Source organism: Orcinus orca, chromosome X, assembly GCF_937001465.1.
Source record: "Orcinus orca chromosome X, mOrcOrc1.1, whole genome shotgun sequence".
Lineage (NCBI taxonomy): Eukaryota > Metazoa > Chordata > Mammalia > Artiodactyla > Delphinidae > Orcinus > Orcinus orca.
This window is the reverse complement of record NC_064580.1, coordinates 61685083-61705655: the sequence shown is the minus strand read 5'-3', so window position 1 is coordinate 61705655 and position 20573 is coordinate 61685083. Positions and strand designations below refer to the sequence as shown.

General features: G+C 40.3%; 1 pseudogene; it reads right to left on the bottom strand.

Annotated features, from left to right (window-relative positions):
• Positions 1-290: 290 nt before the first annotated feature.
• Positions 291-5274, bottom strand: LOC101281596 (sprouty-related, EVH1 domain-containing protein 2-like; annotated as a pseudogene).
• Positions 5275-20573: the final 15299 nt, after the last annotated feature.

The window sequence follows — 20573 nt, the reverse complement described above, 5'->3', positions numbered from 1 at the left end:
CCACGCATTTGCTTAATCTTTTCTGGCTTTCAGAATCAAGTGGCTGAAGGAAGAAAAGCTTAGTAAAGGGACTTAGGTTCCCTTTTTATCTACTGCTTCTTTATTGGCACCATTTCCTACTCCCCAAACAATAATTAAAAAAGCAAAAACTAATTTTCAATAAAAACCCTTTTATATTAACAGTTTTATGGCAGGTCAATGCCGTATTGCTTATTCTTGGATTGTGGGGACTGTATCTGTGGGGTTTCCCAAGACAAGGAGCCCCTAGAAAGCTGGAAACATCAACCCAATTATGCACTTAATTCCTTTGTCAAGGTGCTGTAACCAAAGACCACACAGAGATGGTAAACCATAACGGTTATATTTAGTATGAAGGGAAGAACAGGCATATAGAGGGATCACTCCAAGACTGTCACTTCGGGGACTTGCGGCCTTTCCCCAGTTCTCTCTGCCTGCCCAGTTAGTATTCCTACAGGAAGTGGGGCTATTGTTAGGGATGACCTTAAGTGAAAGTGCTTAAATGTTTTCTGTGTGAGGTTTGTATGATAATAGTCAATCTTAGTTCTCTCTCTCCTCTCTTGCCTGTCTCTCTGTCCCCCACCACCACTAACAACTTTTACAACTACTGTGATTTATCTAGAAGTGAAATACCAGTCCAGAGAGCTCCAAAGTCAACATGGAAATGAAACCTCAGCAGAGCAATGTCCATTCTGTTACCTCCTGTCCAGGGCACTTTTTGCTACCCAGAGGTAGGCTGAGGCCAAAATTCTTGGTGGGTTTAACTCACCCCAGATAGTCAGAAACCAGATAGACAGGGAAGATAGGAAGGAAGGCTTGGTCCACAGAAACTGAAACGGCTCGACATTATAGTCAACTTAGTGCCGCTTGGCCCCACCTTAAACCCTTCTAATCTCTTCTGTACCTATCCCTGAAACCTTTATGACTCTGGCCTTTGTGTTCTTTTCTAGGTGATCAGGGTGATATTTAAAAGAAGACAGGAAGCTATAGTAACATGTAAAGCAGATTTGGAATTAGGGAATGTTCTCCTTGGCTCCAGGTTCCAGACTTCAATTTTTTCATTCAACTTAAATTTTATGAGTACTTACTTAGGCCAGGTATTTGGTGAGACTTTGAGATAAGGATTTGGGTAAGATTTAGTCCCTGTCCAGGAAGAGTTCATAATTTGGTGGGGAACACACAAATATGAACAAATAATTGCCATATTATAAAGTGCAAGTACTAGAATAGAGGTGCTGTGGGGGGCGCTGTCCGTAAAAAAATCCTCAGCCAGTCTGGTTTTGGGGCCAGACCCAGTCGACTCCTGCTGGTTTCCGGAGACAATCCGGAAAAAAGAAACTCAGGTGGAGTCTACAAGCTCATAATGCAAAGGCTGCGGAGCTGGGAAGGGGTAGTGGCTTGCCCACCACCTCCAGAGGCAGCGGGAGGGGGGCGGCTCAAGGAGCTCAGCGGGTGCCTTCACCTGTTTGCTCATTGCTCCCGAGGACCATCAGGGTCTCCTTCATTTCCCTCTACGGACACCAGAGCTGTTGGAAGGTAAGCTGAGGCATATTAAAATTTGGGGGAATTTGAGTAAAAACCAATTTGAATTGGGCAGCGCCAAACTGGAGGTGGTTGGGGTCGCTCTAACTATAGGAGGTGGGGGGAGAGACTTTTGTGGAGAAAAGGCAGAAGCAAAGTAAGGAAATTATTGATTGGCTATTACTTAAAGTCTAGTTGGCTGTGTGTGATTGGTTGTCCTTATCGCTGTGATTTTGAAACCTTGAGGCGTTTATAGGCTTAGATTCTGGCCTGCTTACATAGGCCACCATGGCATTAGAGCCACATCAGTCTAATGGCCTCCTTATTTAATTAATTTAACAACATATATATATAAATATTTATACATGTATCTGTATTAAGCTAAACATGAGTTCTTACTAATGTCTCCAATTCATATCTATTACCCTGTGGATCATTTTAGCTTCTTCCCTTTGCTTATCTGTACCCTCTCACTCCAACAGTAAGAAAACTGGCCCCTATAATCCACCATCAGGTACTTAATTGTTTAATTCCAGTATACATGTATAGTGGTTTCAGAATTGCTAGCCTGTACCCTCAGGGGAAACAACTTTATCAACCAGAATAGAGTGCTATGTACAATCCCTTTTGCCTATATTCTTAGACACAACTCATTTACAAAGTTACTTAGGTTTGCACCTTTGCCCCCACCCACTTCAGGAAGGTTCTTTCATACATTTGTAACACAGATTCTTTTTTCATATTCTGCATTCTGACCTTGTATCTCTTGATCTCCTAAATGATTTTTTGTTTTAGTTACATATATTAAGTTTTACTCTTTGTGCTATAAAGTTCTATGGCTTTTGAAAAACGTGTAAAGCATCCACCATTACAGTATCATAGAGAATAGTTTCACTGTCCACAAATATTCCCCTGCGCTTCACCTATTCAACCCTCCTCCTCTTCTCCAAATTCCTGTAAACCAGTGATGTTTTTACTGTCACTATAGTTTTGCCTCTTCTAGAACGTCATATAAATGGAATTATACAGTATGTAGTCTTTTCAGACTGGCTTCTTTCACCTAGAAATATATATTTATGATTCATCCATGTTTTTGCATGGGTTGATAGTCCATTCCCTTTTATCCCTCAATAGTATCCCGTTATTTGGATGTACCACAGTTTGTTTATTTAGTCACTTACTGGGGAACATCTTGGTTGCTTCTAGTAATTATGAATAAAGCTGCTATAAGCATTCACATCCAAAAAAAAAAAAAGATCCTCACAGAAGAAATATTTGAGCTGAATATTGAAGGAAAAGGAAAAGTTTACTAAGCAGAATGAGTGAGAACAGCATGAGGAAGGGCAGAGAGGGATGAAAGAACATGGCATGTTTGGGGGCCATCAGAAAGTTTTCCCTAATTGAAATGGTACATTTATGATGACAAAGTTGGAAAGGTAGGATGGGACTAGATCATAAAGATTCATGGAGTGTGGACTTTATCCTTATAGACCAATGTTTTCCAACTTCACTTATTCATATTCTACCTTCACCATTTTAATTTCTTAAATCTAGGCAATAATATCTTTGAAATCATGAGTTTAATATATTTTCTTATGAATATTAAAATAAAAAGTATGCCTATTAAAATAAAAATGTATTCATTTGTCTCCCAACAGTGGTACACTATAACTGTTTAGAAAGATAATTCTGAGAGCGTTATATGAGAGAGAGTGGATGGAGGAGTCAAACAGGGGATTACTTTAAAGGCTATTGAAAAACGAGAGATGATGAAGTTCTGAACTAAAAAAAGCCTTATTGGCAGGGATGGTAAAGAGGGGAAGGACTTTAAAAGAGATTTAGGAACTAGAATAGACAAGATTTATTAATTAGAGGAAGGTAAGGATATTTATGAACTAAAATCTGGATTTGGTGACTAATTAAGTGGAAGGGTGGAAGATTACAGAAAAGGAAAGATCTAGAATTACTTGTAGGTCTCTTGTCTTGGAAGTGAATGATGGTACCAGTTCACCCAAGCAGAGAACAAGAGCAAAATTAGGTTTGAGGGAAAAAATTTCTCTCGAAAATTTATTTAATTGAAATTTTCTTTTAAGTTACAAATACAGTATGTTCTCACTGTAACAAGTGAAATAAAAAATGCAAGAAGATAAAGTTAAAAATCTCCCCTTTCATATTCTCCTCCCCTCCCCTTGTAACATTGAGGGTACCAATTTGTGCAGCCTTTCACACCTTCTTCATGTGTGTGTATTTATGCACACAGATACGATGATTTTTTTTTTTTTTTTTTTTGTGGTACGCGGGCCTCTCACTGTTGTGGCCTCTCTCGTTGCGGAGCACAGGCTCCAGACGCGCAGGCTCAGGGGCCATGGATCACGGGCCAAGCCGCTCCGCGGCATGTGGGACCTTCCCAGACCGGGGCACGAACCCGTGTCCCCTGCATTGGCAGGACTCCCAACCACTGCGCCACCAGGGAAGCTCGATGATTAATTTTTATAAAGATGAGGTCATATTCTCTCTCCCTCCCTCTCCCCCCTCCCCCACCTCCCTCTTTCTCCGCTTTGCGCTTCCCTCCACAGCACCTGCACATCACTCCGCAGTGGTAGCAGGCCCGAAGGGGTAGGTAACAGCAAGAACAGGGGGCCAAGAAACACAAGTCAGTAAGAGCCATCCACGGGAGGCAAAACTCGTAGCTCGTATTGCACAGGCACAGGTCTGTATAGTCTCCCTAGGGTCCGACATACAGTGATAGAGCATGCTGTCCTCACCACATACAGCTCACCGCTTGAAGCAAAGTTCTCACGGAGTCAGGCGCGTCCTGACAGTGGCCCCTCCGGTTTTCCTCATGGTTGAAAGCGTCCTGGCAGTACGCGCACCGCCCACTCGGAGCGCTCCCTGTCCTCCTTCCACCACCGGGACTTGCCCCGGAATGGCTGTGTCTTGATCATGCTGGCCCCGCGCTGATGCCAAAGTCTGAGGAGTCCTCATGGGGGTAATTGTAGTCGTGCTTAAGGACCTTGTCCTTGGCGAAGCGCAGGTACGAGCCCGCGTCTTCCAAGGGGTTCAGGTATTTGTCCCTCGCCGGCGCCGGTAATCCTCGTAGTGTGCGTCATCCAGGTCTTCTCCCTGGGTTGATGTGCATGATCTCCTAGTCGTCCAGGAAGCTCACCTGGCAGTAGGGCCTTGCCATCAACTGTTCCAAGTGATAATGGTCTGTGGGGTATGTGTCGTGGAGGTGACCCAGGGTATAAATCCTCTGGTGCTCACAGGATGTGAGGGAGGAGATTGTCCGAATAAGTTGTTCCTTCTTCTGAGACGGATTATTGATAGAAGAACTGTCTGTAGCTGTTGTAAAAACGTCATCGCAAAGCTCACCTTCACTACGGATGGTGGAAGATGATGTTGAGCTTTCTATAAGGTCTTCGATTGCTTTCCTCACTCAAGGCTTCAGACAGTAAGTCAAAACTTACTATTGTTTGACCTTCCAATGATGAAAGGTTGGGTTGGCTTTGGTGTAGGCCAATTCGTTTCTTAAATAGCGTTCCAATACCACCAGTCTGTCTTTCTGTCGTTCACCATGGATGAGAAAGCCGATTTGTCATCCGGGTGCGTGACCTTACCGATCCCACCTTCCTTCCTGTGGAAACCATCCCACCCGCTGGAGTCATCTGAGGTCATAACCACAGCTTTGACGCACACAATATAGCTGTCCTCACCTGCGTGTGTTTCTTTGGTCATTTTCCTGGTCACCTACATACCTGTCCTGTGGCGGTGGGCAGCCTTCATTTTGCTGTCCGCTCCCCCTCTGCTTTATTCACATCTTGGAGATTGCCTGATTTGGTTGGGGGTGGGGTGGCTAGAGCAAGGCGACTGAAGCGCCTGGGCAGGGGTGCATAGGCAAGGTGGCGGGGGCGGGGACTGAGCACCGTGGGGCCAGGGGGTGGAGGCCGGCAGGGGCTCTGGGGACTTGGGAGCGGGTAGAGGGGAGAAGGGAGCGATTTGGGTGGAAAAACAAGTGTGCCGCTGAGAGCCGGGGAGTGCTGAGAGAAGAAGGAGAGGGCCAGCTGCCGGAGGGGGTTCAGTCCCAGGTTGCCCCCCTTCCCCACCCAGGCCAGACCAATCACGGTTTTGGAGGAGCTGTGCCTGCGAGGCGCTGCAGGGTACCCCACTGAGCTACATCTCTCTACTCCACCGATATACTCCATATGGGATTCTTACCATCGTCAAGAGGAGGAGCTTCCCTTTTCTTTTTTTTTTTTTAACATCTTTATTGGAGTATAATTGCTTTACATTGCTGTGTTAGCTGCTGCTGTATAACAAAGTGAGTCAGCTATACATATACATATATCCCCATATCCCCTCCCTCTTGTATCTCCCTTCCACCCTCCCTATCCCACCCCTCTAGGTGGTCACAGAGCACCGAGCTGATCTCCCTGTGCTATGCGGCTGCTTCCCACTAGCTATCTATTTTACATTTGGTAGTACTTTTAAGTCCATGCCACTCTCTCACTTCGTCCCAGCTTACCCTTCCCCCGCCCCTCAAGTCCATTCTCTACATCTGCGTCTTTATTCTTGTCCTGCCCCTAGGTTCTTCAGAAAACCTTTTTTTTTTTTTTTGGTCCATATATATATGTTAGCATACGGTATTTTTTTTTCTCTTTCTGACTTCACTCTGTATGACAGACTCTAGGCCCATCCACCTCATGACAAATAACTCAATTTCGTTTCTTTTTATGGCTGAGTAATATTCCATTGTATATATATGTGCCACATCTTCTTTATCCATTCATCTGTTGATGGACACTTAGGTTGCTTCCATATCCTGGCTATAGTAAATAGAGCTGCAATGAACATTTTGGTACATGACTCTTTTTGAATTATGGTTTTCTCAGGGTATATGCCCAGTAGTGGGATTGCTGGGTCGTATGGTAGTTCTATTTTCAGTTTTTTAAGGGACCTCCATACTGTTCTCCATAGTGGTTGTATCAATTTACATTCCCACCAACAGTGCAAGAGGCATTCCTTTTCTCCAAACCCTCTCCAGCATTTATTGTTTGTAGATTTTTTGATGATGGCCATTCTGACTGGTGTGAGGTGATACCTCATTGTAGTTTTGATTTGCATTTCTCTAATGATTAGTGATGTTGAGCATCCTTTCATGTGTTTGTTGGCAATCTGTATATCTTCTTTGGAGAAATGTCTATTTAGGTCTTCTGCCCATTTTTGGATTGGGTTGTTTATTTTTTTGATATTGAGCTGCATGAGCTACTTGTATATTTTAGAGATTAATCCTTTGTCAGTTGCTTCATTTGCAAATATTTTCTCCCATTCTGAGGGTTGTCTTTTTGCTTTGTTTATTGCCAAAGCAATCTTGAGAAAGAAAAATAGAGCTGGAGGAATCAGGCTCCCTGACTTCTGACTATACTACAAATCTACAGTAATCAAGACAGTATGGTACTGGCACAAAAACAGAAATATAGACCAATGGAACAGGATAGAAAACCCAGAGATAAACCCACGCACATGTGGTCACCTTATCTTTGACAAAGGAGGCAAGAATATACAATGGAGAAAAGATAGCCTCTTCAATAAGTCGTGCTGGGAAAACTGGACAGCTACATGTAAAAGAATGAAATTAGAACACTCCCTAACACCATACACAAAAGTAAACTTAAAATGTATTAGAGGTCTAAATGTAAGGCCAGGCACTATAAAACTCTTAGAGGAAAACATAGGCAGAACACTCTGACATAAATCACAGCAAGATCCTTTTTGACCCATCTCCTAGAGAAATAGAAATAAAAACAAAAATAAACAAATGGGACCTAATGAAACCCTTTTCTTATAAGGACAGAAGTCATATTATATTAGGGTCCACCCTGATGAGTTCAACTTTACTTGACTACATCTGCAAAGACACTTGCTATAGACTGAATCTTCCTGTTCCCCCAAAATTCATATGTTGAAATCTGATTTCTAATGTGATGGTATTTGGAGGTGGGGGGCCTTGGGGGTGAATAAATTATGAGGGTAGAGTCCTCATGAATAAGAATTAGTGCTCTTTCAAAAGAGACCCCAGAGAGCTCCCTTTGCCCTTTCTGCCATGTGAGAATACAAGTCAGCAGTCTGCAACCAGGAAGAGAGCTCTCCCCAGAATTCAACCATGCTGGCACCCTGATCTCAAACTTCCAGCCACTAGAACTGTGAGAAATAAATTTCTGTTATTTATAAGCTACCCACTCTGTAGTACTTTGTTATAGAAGCCTGAACTAAGACAGCCCTATTTCCAAATAAGGCCACATTCACAGGTACGGGTGTTAGGACTTCAATATATCTTTTTATGGGATACAATTCAACCTATAATAGTAATTATTGATATGTTAAGGCTTGAGTCTGCCATTTTATTATTTCTTTTCTGTTTGTTTCCTCTGTTTCCTGTTCTTCTTTCTCTTTTTTTGCTTTCCTGTGCTTCCTTGAACATTTTTAAGGATTCTATCTTGATTTATTTATAGTATTTTTGGGCACACTGCTTTATATAGTTTTCTTAGTTGTTGCTCTAGGAATTGTAATATAAATATGTAACTTATAACAGTCTATTGATATTGGTATTTTACTACTTCAAGTGCAGTAGAGAGACCTTACTTTCATTTAGATCCCTTTACTGTATCCACTTTAAAAATGTATAATTGTCTTAAGTATTTCCTCTACATATACTGAGACACCACATCAGACGGTGTCATAATTTTAGCTTTAACCATCAAACATGGTTTCTTAAGAGGATAGTATACCCTTATTTTTGCCCATTCTGATGTTCTTTCCTTTCTAAAGTTCCAGGCCTCCTTCTTTTATCATTTCCTTTCTGTTTAGAGAACTTCCTTTAGCTGTTCTTTAAGGGCAGGTTTGTTAGCAACAAATTCTCTCAGTTTTCCTTTGTATCAGGGATAGTTTTACCAGACATAGAATTTGTGGTTGACAGGGTTTTTTTTGAATAATTATTTTTTAGAACAGTTTTAGGTTTACAGAAAAATTGAGAAGATAGTACAGAGAGCTTCCATATACCCCACATTCAATTTTGCCTATTGTTAATATCTTATATTAGTACATTAGTATGGTACATTTATTACAATTAATGAAGCAATATTGATACCTTATTATTAAAGTTTATACTTTATCCAAATTTCCTTTGTTTCAACCTAATGTCCTTTATCTGTTTCAGAACCATCCAGGATACCACATTACATTTAGTCATCATGTCTTCTTAGGCTCCTCTTGGCTGTGACAGTTTCTCAGATTTGTACTGCTTTTGATGACCTTGATAGTTTTGAGGATCACTGGAAAGCTGTTTTATAGAATATCCTCTGCTGGAATTTGTCTGATGCATAACAAAACTGGAGTTATGGGTTTTGTGGAGGAAGACCACAGAGGTGAAGTACCATTTTCATTGCATCATATCAAGGGTACATATTATCAGAATGACTTATCACTTTAGATATTCACCTTGAGCACCTGGCTGAGTTGGTGTTTGTCAGGTTTCTCCACAGTAAAGTTACTCTTCTGTCGCCCTTCCCATATTGTACTCTTGGAAGTCACTGTGTGCACCCAAACTTGAGTAGAGTTTTGCTCTACCTCCTTGAGAGCAAACTATCTACATAAATTATTTAGAATTTTGATTGGGAGATTTGTCTCTTTCCCCCCATATATGTATGTATGTGTGTATGAATAAATGTATGTTTGTATGTATGTATTTATCCATCCAATCAGTCAATCATTATATCAGTATAGACTCATGGGTATTTATTTTATACTTTGGATTATAATCCAATACTACTTTTTTTTTTTTTTGCGGTACGCGGGCCTCTCACTGTTGTAGCCTCTCCCGTTGCGGAGCACAGGCTCCAGACGCGCAGGCTCAGCAGCCATGGCTCACGGGCCCAGCCGCTTCGCGGCATGTGGGATCTTCCCGGACCGGGGCACGAACCCATGTCCCCTGCATCGGCAGGCGGACTGTCAACCACTGCGCCACCAGGGAAGCCCCAATACTACTTTTTTGTGTTGCTCAAATTGTTCTAGCTTTTGCCATTGGGAGCTCTTTTAGTTGGCTCCTGTGTCCCTTTGACATACCGCTATCATTGTGGTTATTTTTCCTTTTGAGCACTTTCTTACTTTCTGGCTCTACAAGGTGTTCTAGGCTCATCTTATGTGTTTCCTGCCCTAATCTGACAGTTCTGCTCTTTCTGTGCTTGAAAAATTTTGTGCCACTATCTTCTGGCCTGCTTGGTTTCAGGTGAGGACTCTGTTATCATTCAAATTGATGTCCACTTATAAGTAGTGCATCTTTTTTCTTTGGCTGACTTCAGGATTTTTTCTGTTTTTCATTTTCAGAAGTTCAATTATGATGTGTCTTAGCATGGATTTCTTTGTAATTCATCCTTTCTAATAGCCGCATACTATTCTATATGTGGAGATATCACAATTGAAATGTATGCTACAGACATATAATCACTAATACAAAAATATACATATAAAGAATATTTATTGCAGCATTATTGTTAGTGGCAAAAATTGGGAATAGACTGTAAGATCAAAGAGAGTGTGTTATTAATTGGGGGGATGTCCTCAGTGCTGTGGGCTGAGGGAATCATATTCCTCAGTTTATAACATATTGTCATCGTTGGCCCATGCAAGATTCCTCCCTTGTTTGTATGTTTTCTTTTAGCCCCATTCTCCACTCCCACCCCTCTTCACCCCTCAGGCAACCATTCCTTAATGTATATCCTTTTGTTTGAATATATTCTTATAAAATGCAATTTGTTAGTTTATGTGTATATTATTTTAATTTACATAAATCATATTGTGTTAGACATTCCAATGTTTTTTTTTCACTCTGCACACTGTTGTAGAAGCCACTCCAATCAGATGCTTGGGATGAACACAAACACACTACTGTATAGAAGATATATAACCAGGAAGGACCTACTGTATAGCACAGGGAACTGTACTCAATATTCTGTGATAACCTATATGAGAAAAGAATCTAAAAAAGAATGAATATATGTATATGTATAACTGAATCACTTTGCCATACACTTGAAACTGACACAACATTGTAAATCAGCTATACTCCAATAAAATAAAAAACAAAGAAAGAAAAAAAAGCATCTAAGGCATTCCCTCTAACTGCCGTATAGTACTCCAAGGTATATGTCTACCATATTTTCCCTATCAGCTTCTCCAGTGATGGACAAGCAGATTACCTCCACCTTCCTGTTAACACAAACAACAATGTGATGAGCATACTCATACATGCACCCTATGGACCTGTGTGGCAATTTCTTTGGTATATAAGGGATATATATATACATGTATTTCATATTTTAATAGATATTGCCAGATTACTTTCCTGAAAGGTTACAGTAAGTCTTACTTCTACCAGAGGTGTATGAGAGTCCCTATTATCCCTAATCTTTGACAACATTGGATGTTATCATTCTTGTGAATTTTTGCCAGCCTTGGTGAGAAACATTGCATTTATTGCTTTAATTTGCATTTTCCTGATTACTAGGTGAGATTGGGCATCTTCTCATATGTTTTTGGCAACTTGAATTTCTTCTGTAAATTGCCTTGTTTAGAATTGAATTCTGAATGTGTTCAGTTTGTCATCTAGGAGCATCTAGATGACCTGTCTAGTAGGCAACTCAGAATATGAGTTTGTAGTTCCAAAGAGAATTAGAGTTGGGAGATAGCAAATTGAGAGTTGACAGTTTATAGATGAGAGCCAAAATCATCTAAATGGGATCTAAATGATAGGATCATCCTTGAAAACAGTGTAAAGTGAGGAAAGAGCTGAACAGAACCCCTGCAAATACATTTAAGCAGCAGATAGAGTCAGGAAGAATGCGAGAAGGAAAAGTTACAGAGGAGGGAGAGAAGCAGGAGAGAGTGATGCCAGGGAAACCAAGGGAGGAGAGATCATCAAAGAAAAGGATGTGATCAGCCATGTCCAAGGCTACAGAGAGGCCCAGTGAGATTAGGACTGAAAAGTATCTGTTAGATTTGCAATTAGGGCATTATTTGTCACTTTAGTGAATGTAGTTCCAATAATATGGTGAGGTCAGAAACCAGATTGCAGGGGTTGAGAAGAGACTCAGAGGTAAGGAAGTAGATATAGTGAGAAATAGATGATCCTTTAAAGAAGTTCAGACCTAAAGGGAGGGAGAGAAGGTAGCAGTTAAAGGGATTATAAGGTTTGGGGAGGGCTTCATTTGTTTTAAGAGAAGAGACTTGATCATTTGTACAGGCTGAGAGAAGGAGAGGTTAGAGGCAAGAGGAAGAGAGATTTTCTAAAATGTCCAAAGTGGAATTCCTGATTTCCCTTCCAAAGTTGCTTCCCAAAACTTTCCAATCTCAGTAAATGGCACCACTATCACTTAGTTTCTCAACCCCCAAACCTGGATATGATGCTTGAGTCCTCCCTTTCATCCCTTTCTCTCATTCCATTTCATGAACAAATGGGAATGCTGGGAGAGCACCTAAATTTTCTAATATTCCAATAACCTTACCTGGCTCATTGAAGCCCTCCCAGAGCAGGATGTAGGAGCCACGCAGGTCAGGGTCAGAAAGAGGGTGAGCTTGCTTTTTATTTCCTGACCACGTTCAAGGGTAATAGTCAATTTTGAGAACAGAGCAGATGCTAGCCTCTTTAGATATTAAGAACAATACTTTCACTTCAGTGCTGTGTTTAGAATTCATGGTGAGAAGCATCAGCAAAATAGCACAAACTTGTGATGTAACTCCTCTTCATAATAGGTATTAATTCTGCTCTTCCTTCTAGTTCTCTGGCAAGGAAGAGAGAGGATTCGGCTCCTGTCTAATAATGAAAGAGAAGGACATGGGTAGGGGCTGAGTGTGAAGGAAATTACCCTATGTTTGAAAATCTACTCTGGGCCTTAGAACTCACTAGACTTAAATCCTTAACAGCAAGGACTGTGTCTGTACCCTCAACACCTGGCACATAGTGTCGGTGCTCAATAAGTGTTTGAACCTAAAGAGCTAAATTACCTCATTTAATCCCCGCAATAACCCTATGAGGTAAATAATTTTACCCACATTGTATAGATTTGGATACAAAGGCTTAGAGAATTTAGTAGCCTGCTCATTATGGGAATGTGCATGTATAAAATGTGGTGCAGTGCAAACGCAGGTCTGTGGTTTGGGGTAAGGGGGTGAGGCTGTAGCAAAGAGGGTAGCTCTTTCTGGGCACTGACCTGTTTTAGAGCAGGGTTTCTCAGCCTTGAAATTTGATACTTACAGCTGGGTAATTCTTTGTTGTGGGGGGCTGTCCTATGCATATAAGACGTTCACTAGTATCTCTGGCCTCTACCCACTAGATGTCAGTAGCACACCCTCCCACCCCACCACATGGTGACAGTCAAAAATGTCTCCAGACATTGTGGACAGTTAAAATCACCCTTGGATGAGAATCATTGCTTTAGAGGCTCACAGAACAGGGCTGGTGCTGCCCAGGAGCCTCTTTATACTCAAAGAGAGGGACTCTTCCCCAGTCTTTTCTCCCTACAAAGTCAGTCGTAGAGAAACTGAAATGAATACAAGTTGACGTTGGCCAGTTCTAAGTCATAGACCTTTTCTGTGCCCTTTATTCTCCTTCCTCTCTTGTATATTTCTGTTTTTCCCTTCCTTGGGTCCCCCAACCCCGCCCCAGCCCTTTCTCCCATTTAGGCTAAAGTTATGCTTTGTATGAGAACCGCACCCCATGGGCACTAGAGTAGCAGTCACTCAGGGTGTTTTTGAACTTTCTGGTAAAATCCAGGCCCTTTCTGCTAACAAACTTTACTCCAGTCCCTGAGGCTGGTTGGCTCTCTCCCCCATGGTCTCCTTTGTCACATGGAGATACCAGTCATATTTGTGAGATTCCATCCATTATTAATAAAATGGTGGAGTCAGATCTATCCGAATCCAAGGCCCGTGTTCTTACCTTTACCCCTGTGGTTTTCAAACTTTAGCATGGGTCAGAATTACTTGGAGGTCAAATTGCCAGATGTTGAAAAAATAATAAAAACCAACCAAACAAACAAAAACAAGACGCCCATTAAATTTTAATTTGAATATAATTATGTACCAAATATTGCAAATATTTATAGGAAAAAAATATTTGTTGTTTATCTGAAATTCAAAATTAACTGGGCCATTTTGTATTTTATCTGGTAACCTTGTCTAGAAGGCTTATTAAAACACAGCTTCGGCTTCCCTGGTGGAGCAGTGGTTAAGAATCCGCCTGCCAATGCAGGGGACACGGGTTCGAGCCCTGGTCTGGGAAAATCCCACATGCTGCAGAGCAACTAAGCCCGTGCGCCACAACTACCAAGCCTGTGCTCTAGAGCCCGCGAGCCACAACTGCTGAATCTGCGTGCCACAGCTACTGAAGCCCGTGAGCCTAGAGCCCGTGCTCAGCAACAAGAGAAGCCACTGCAATGAGAAGCCTGAGCACGCAACAAAGAGTAGTCCCCACTCACCGCAACAAAGAGTAGCCCCCGCTCACCGCAACTAGAGAAAGCCTATGTGCAGCAACGAAGACCCAACACAGCCAAAAATAAATAAATAAATTTAATAAATTAAAAAAAAAAAAACACACAACTTGCTGGGCCTCACTTCCCAGAGATTTTGAATCTGTAGGCCTGGATGGGGCCTGAGAATTTACGCATGCTGGTCTAGAGACCACTTTTGAGATCCATGGCACATAGGTTAAATGGTGAAAGATAAGAATGTTTCTGTGAAGCTTTTCCCTTTGATCCTCACATCCCACCAAAGCAGAAGGGAAGAAATGGCTAAAACTTAAAGCAGGGTTCTACTTTTTTTTTTAACTACTGAACCACCTGATCAGAAATCCATTTGTGAGGGTATATGAATTTTTATTGATAACAATAGTCTGCTAGCTATTCAAAACTATGAATTTTGAACAATAATACAACAACGTTCTAAAAGTGAGATTAGGAAACTTTATTCATACCATTTACCAAAGCCAAGTGTTAGTCATTGCTCAATTTTGGTTACGTCAATGAGAATGCTTCGTTTTATAAACTGATTCCTGAGAACTATGTGATTATCACAGTCTTTAAATTTTTTTCTTTAATCACTGCTTTCACTAATCACAGAAGTAATGTGTGCTCATTAAATTTTAAACAGACAACCTAGAAAGTTGTGACTTTGAAAGAAAAATTCTCTGTAATCCTAGTCCCAAGAGATAAGCTCTGTTAACTATTTGCTGTACATTTATAGGGGCCCTTTGCATAGTGCTGATATGTATGATTTTATTTATTTTTTAAACAAAAATTAAATCATTATGAACTCATGGATTTGAATATGTTTGATATCTCGGACTCACCTTGCACATTTCCTGCCCCAAACCTGGAATCAGCCACTTCTCCAAAAAGCCCTGGTTTCTTTTCAGTGGGAAATGGTATTTCAAGGCCACAGTCTAGATACTAGTGGTGCTCATAGGTGCAGGGCTGGTCACTATTTCTAAGCCTTTTAAGAAAAAATGCCTCATGAGTTCACACAGATATTTTAATTCAAAGTCAGGCCTATGGGATTTTAGTTAACTCCTGTGTTTTATTTGAATCTCCTTTGTTTCAAACTTGAGAATCTCGGTTCCCAAAGATACAGGGAATAATAGAATATCACATAATTACTCATTTGCTTTGTCCCACTGACATACACAACTGTCTCAGAATAACAATATTAATACTACCACCACCAGTATGATTACAAAAACAATTAAACATTTCTTTTGCATGTCATCTCTCCATTTACCCCCCTTCTGCAGCAATTATATTCTATGCTCTTACTTAGAACGTTCATTGAATCTTAGTGTGTGTGTGTGTTTATTATATTTATTTAATGCTCACTACCAGTCCTTATGTCAGTGTCTTTCTAGTTATTTTGGTTTTCTGAAGTTTATTCTCTAGTAGATTCCTCAGATAGGGTTCACAAGACCAATCTTTCCTGAGTGATTACATGTTGATAATATTTGTAGGCTCTAATCTAGAAAGTCAGTGTATTAGTTAGCTAGGGCTGCCGTAACAAAATATCACAGACTGGGTGAATTAAACAACAGAAATTTATTTTCTCACTGTTCTGAAGGCTAGAAGTCCAAAACCTAGGTGTTGGCAGGTTTGATTCCTTCTCAGGCCTTTCTCCTTGGCTTGCAGATGGCCAACTTCTCAATGTGTCCTTGCATAATCTTTGCTATGTGCATATACATTCCTGGTATCTCTCTTTGTGTCCAAATTTGCTCTTATGAGGACAGTGGGATTGAATTACGGCCCACTCTGATGGCCCCATTTTAACTTAATCACCTTGAAAAGCCCTGCCTCCAAATATAGTTCACATTCTGAGATACTGGGCTTCAACATAAGAACACTGCGGGGGGGGGGGGACACAATTCAGCTCACACCAGTCAGTTTAGCTGGATATGAACTCTTTACCTCACATTTTCTTTCCTTGTATATCTTGAATATGTAAATTAATTTTCTTCCGGCATAAACCATTTCTGTCAATACATCTGATGACTGGCTGATTTTCTTTCCCTTGTTCTCTTTACTTGGATACATAAGATTTTTTTCCTTCAAGTCCAGTAATTTTACTACAATATGATCATTTTGGGTTAATCTTCTCAGTTACACAAATTCCCTTTTTTTTTTTTTTTTTTTTTTTTTGCGGTACGCGGGCCTCTCACTAGGCTCACAGGCCTAGCCGCTCCACGGCATGTGGCATCTTCCCAGACCGGGGCACGAACCCGTGTACCCTGCATCGGCAGGTGGACTCTCAACCACTGCGCCACCAGGGAAGCCCCACAAATTCCCTTCTTAAATGTTGTTTCAAGTGTGTCAAAAGTTATTTCAAGAAAACTTTCCTATGGTCTTTATTATTCATTCTTTTTCCCTTGCTTTGGTTTTCTTTATGTATGTTGCATTTTCTTTATCTTCTGAATTTGTCACTTTTCCTCAAATTTTCTATCTCTCTTTTCTTTTTAGTTTTAAATTTTTTTCCTTCTTTTCATTTTCTTTTTCTCTTAAGGCATTGTGTGTTGCGTTTATTCACTCTTGTGCTCCTTCTAGTTTCGAATTCATTTCTGATTTTTTCTTTTATTTCCAATTCTTTCCTTATTTCTATCACCTAACTTTTGAGTTTTTCTAATTCTGCATTATGTTGTTCTTTCACATCTCGTATCATTTTCTTAATGTCTTTTTACTTGTTTTAAAATAGTAGGTTATAGTTTTCATATTTTGTTATTTATCTGCCATGTTTTTGTTGTCAAGGGATGTTATAAGCCTTATTTTTTCCATTATAATAAATATAACCTTGATCCTTTTCTGCTCATTTTTACATGAAAAGTTTTGTTTTTTTTCAAATTTTACAAGAAGGTTGGATTTAGAGTAGATTTTTAAATTTCATGGCTTTTGAGCTCCCTCTTCTGTTGCTTTTGTGTAATATTAAAACAAATGATATCATGGTGCTGCTCCCCTCTCCTATTTTCATCTGGACCTTCTATTGCTGCACTGCTTAGTTTGGATTCTACTCCCAGAAGTTTCTCCTCAGTGTGGGCTTTATCCTAGGATGGAGCTTTAGCTGGTTAGTTTTGAGAGTTCATGGGGCTCACACTACTCCAGGCCCAGATTGTTCCAGCCTCTTTGGGTCTTACCACTGCCCTGCTATAATCATGTGCAAAATCTCTCCCAGTTTTAGCTGCTGTCCTTAAATTGTCCCTCTGAGCTTTCCACTGAGTAACTTTGGCTATTTAGGGATTCTCTTGTCTTTTAGATGCCCCATTGCTTCCCTCTGCTTCCTTTTGCTGAAACCCACATATGTCTTATAGGTGCTGGTAATTTGTCCCCTTTCCTCATACTTTGAGGTTCATGGGGGTATCTTGTTACCTAGTTTTGTTGCAGATATTGTCCATAGGTTTTGGGTTTGGCTATCCTATTTTTTTTTTTTTTTTTTTTTTTTGTGGTACGCGGGCCTCTCACTGTTGTGGCCTCCTGTTGCGGAGCACAGGCTCCGGATATGCAGGCTCAGCGGCCATGGCTCACGGGCCTAGCCGCTCCGTGGCATGTGGGATCTTCCCGGACCAGGGCAGGAACCCGTGTCCCCTGCATCAGCAGGCGGACTCTCAACCACTGTGCCACCAGGGAAGTCCCTATTTTTTCTTTCCCACCTTCCAAGAATCACCCTGTCCCTTGTTTTTTTTCTTTTTTTAAAAAAATTTATTTATTTTTGGCTGCTTTGGGTCACCGTTGCTGTGCTCAGGCTTTCTCTAGTTGTGGAGCAAGCAGGGGCTACTCTTTGTTGCAGTGTGTGGGCTTCTCATTGTGGTGGCTGCTCTTTGTTGCAGAGCACAGGCTCTAGGCATGTGGGCTGCAGTAGTTGTGACACGTGGGCTCAGTAGTTGTGGCTCGCGGACTCTAGAGCGCAGGCTTGGTAGTTGTGGCGCATGGGCTTAGTTGCTCTTCAGCATGTGGGATCTTCCTGGACCTGGGCTCGAACCCGTGTCCCCTGCATAGGCAGGTGGATTCTTAACCACTGTGCCACCAGAGAAGTCCCTCCATTACGTTTTAATTGCAATTATTATATCTCTCATTTTTACAAGTTTTTAAAGTTTTTAATCAACTTTCTGAAATATTATTTACATAAAATAAAATATAATACAGTGTACCTATTCTACACATATAGTTTGATGAGTTTTGGCAAATAAATACACCTGTGTAACTACCACCACTGTCAAGAGAAAACATTTTTATCATCCCAGAAAGTTCCCTTGTGCTCCTTCCCAGTCAATCCTTCTCACTCATGGCACCAGACAACCATTTATTTGCTTCCTGTTACTATAGATTTGCCTTTTCCAGAATGGCATATAAATGGAATCAACAGTATGTATACTTTTTTGTGTCTGGATTCTTTTGCTCAGTGTAATGTTTTTGAGATTCATTATGTTGTTGCCTGTATCAATAGTTTGTTCCTTTTTAATGCTAAGTATATTCCTTTGTATGGATATGCCACTGTTTATTCATTTATTCTCCTGTTGGTGGATTGGTAATGTTTGACTTTTATTAATAAAGCTGCTATGAGTGTTCTTATACATGTCTTCTGATGGATATATACATTAATTTCTGTTGAATGTTTACCTAAGAAGTAGAATTGCTGAGTTGTAAAGTAAATGCATGTTTAGCTTTATTAGATACTACCAAATAGTTTTCCAAAGTGATTATACCAATTTACACTGCCATTAGTAATTATCAGTAATTATCACTCCACATTCTTGTCAAAATTGGTATTTTCAATATTAAAAAAATAGGCTTTCTGGTGAGAGAGGTGTGTTTTACTCATTTCTGAGAGTGAGCTGCTCATTTTCCTCAGGAAATTATTTGTGGGAGTTTTTCGAGGAGTAGGGTAAAAGAGCATTCTTTCAGAAAGCTAAAATCCAGGGGTACAGGAAGAAGGCTTTTTTTAGACTCCCCACCTTGGAGGGACCTAGGAGTCCACAAATGTTTTAGCTGAAGGTCACCAGGTTTTGCAAATGCTCCCAGGGCAAAACAGCTTCAGTGCATCACATGTCTATATGGGTTCCCTTTTATCTTATTAATTCTTTTTATCTTACCAGTTCTTTGATGCTTTTAATAAGGTGCTTTATGTTTTATCCAGTGTCTTAAGTGGTTTTCTGTCGGAGGTTTTGTTCAGATACCTAGTCCACCATATAACCAGGAATGCTTCATATTTCTGTTATTATTCTCCTGTATAGTTTTGTTTGTTTTTCCTGGATTTTCTAATTGCCTTTTATATTTTCTTTTTGAGGAAAGAGATCACTTTTTCTAATCATTAATATTTTCTAGCTTCTTAATTTATCCATCACTTGGAATCAATTTCATTCTTCTTGAAGACATTCTTTCTGTAGCACTCTGGTTTCTTATTCTAAATTGGACTGATTGCTTTCCAGGCCTACTTCCCAGTTGTCATCCTAGAGGGTTTTTGTCACTGGATTCATGAGTTAAGTCTCCTATTTCTTGTTTCCCATGTCTTTTTCTTTCTGGGATTTACCCTGGTTTTGTTGAAGTACATCTTAGAGTAACAAACTAAGAAAGGCTGTGCAGGAGTTATTCTTTTGAATCTTTACATTTCTGAAAATATCTTTTTGTACTCATACTTGATTGGTGATTTGGCTAGGTTTTAAATTCTAGGTTCAGAATAATTTTCCCTCAGAATTTTAGAGAGTTATTCTAACATCCAGTGTTGCTAATGAGAAACCTGATTTTTGTTTCTTTACAGGTAACCTGCTTTTTCTTTCTGGAAGCATTTATAATTTTCTCTATTTCTGATGGTATAAAATGATATAGTGTCTAAGTATGGGTCTTTTTTCCCCTTTGGTCTTAGTAGGCCCTTAAAATCTTCTCTTCTCTGAATTATCTGTTTCCTCTGGGGTTAATTCTGCTTGCTTCTCTTGGCCTTTCTTTTCATAATGCTGTTTTTCTTCATATGTCTGATGGTCTTTAATTGTCTCTTCATATTTATAAATGAAAGAATAGGCAGTTGATATAGGTTTTTCTGCTTTATGTATGTAGATCCATTTTCTTACTAGTTCTCTCCTCTAAATAAGGGATTGGACTAGACGTCTTTGTAACTGGTCAGGGCTTGTGACTAGCAGCCTTCTATTTAGACTTGTGTTTGGAAGTTGCCTTTAGGCGGGGGGACCCCAAATGCCAGATTAAGAAGCGTTTGCATTTGCACTGGAGCACCAAAACCTATACTACCCTTTAGTTTTCTCCAGGTGTTTATTTTATTTCTACTGAGTCCTCGTCTTCTTTTATTTTTTCTTTTTGTTTCTCTCTTTTCTTTCTTCCTTTCTCTCTTTGCTTGCTTTCTTTCGTTCATTCATTCTTTCTTTTTCTTCCTTTTCTTTTCTTTTTTTGCTGGGAGGTAAAGATTGGGTGAACTATGCTGAATGTGAGGATGATGGGTGGGGAGATCAT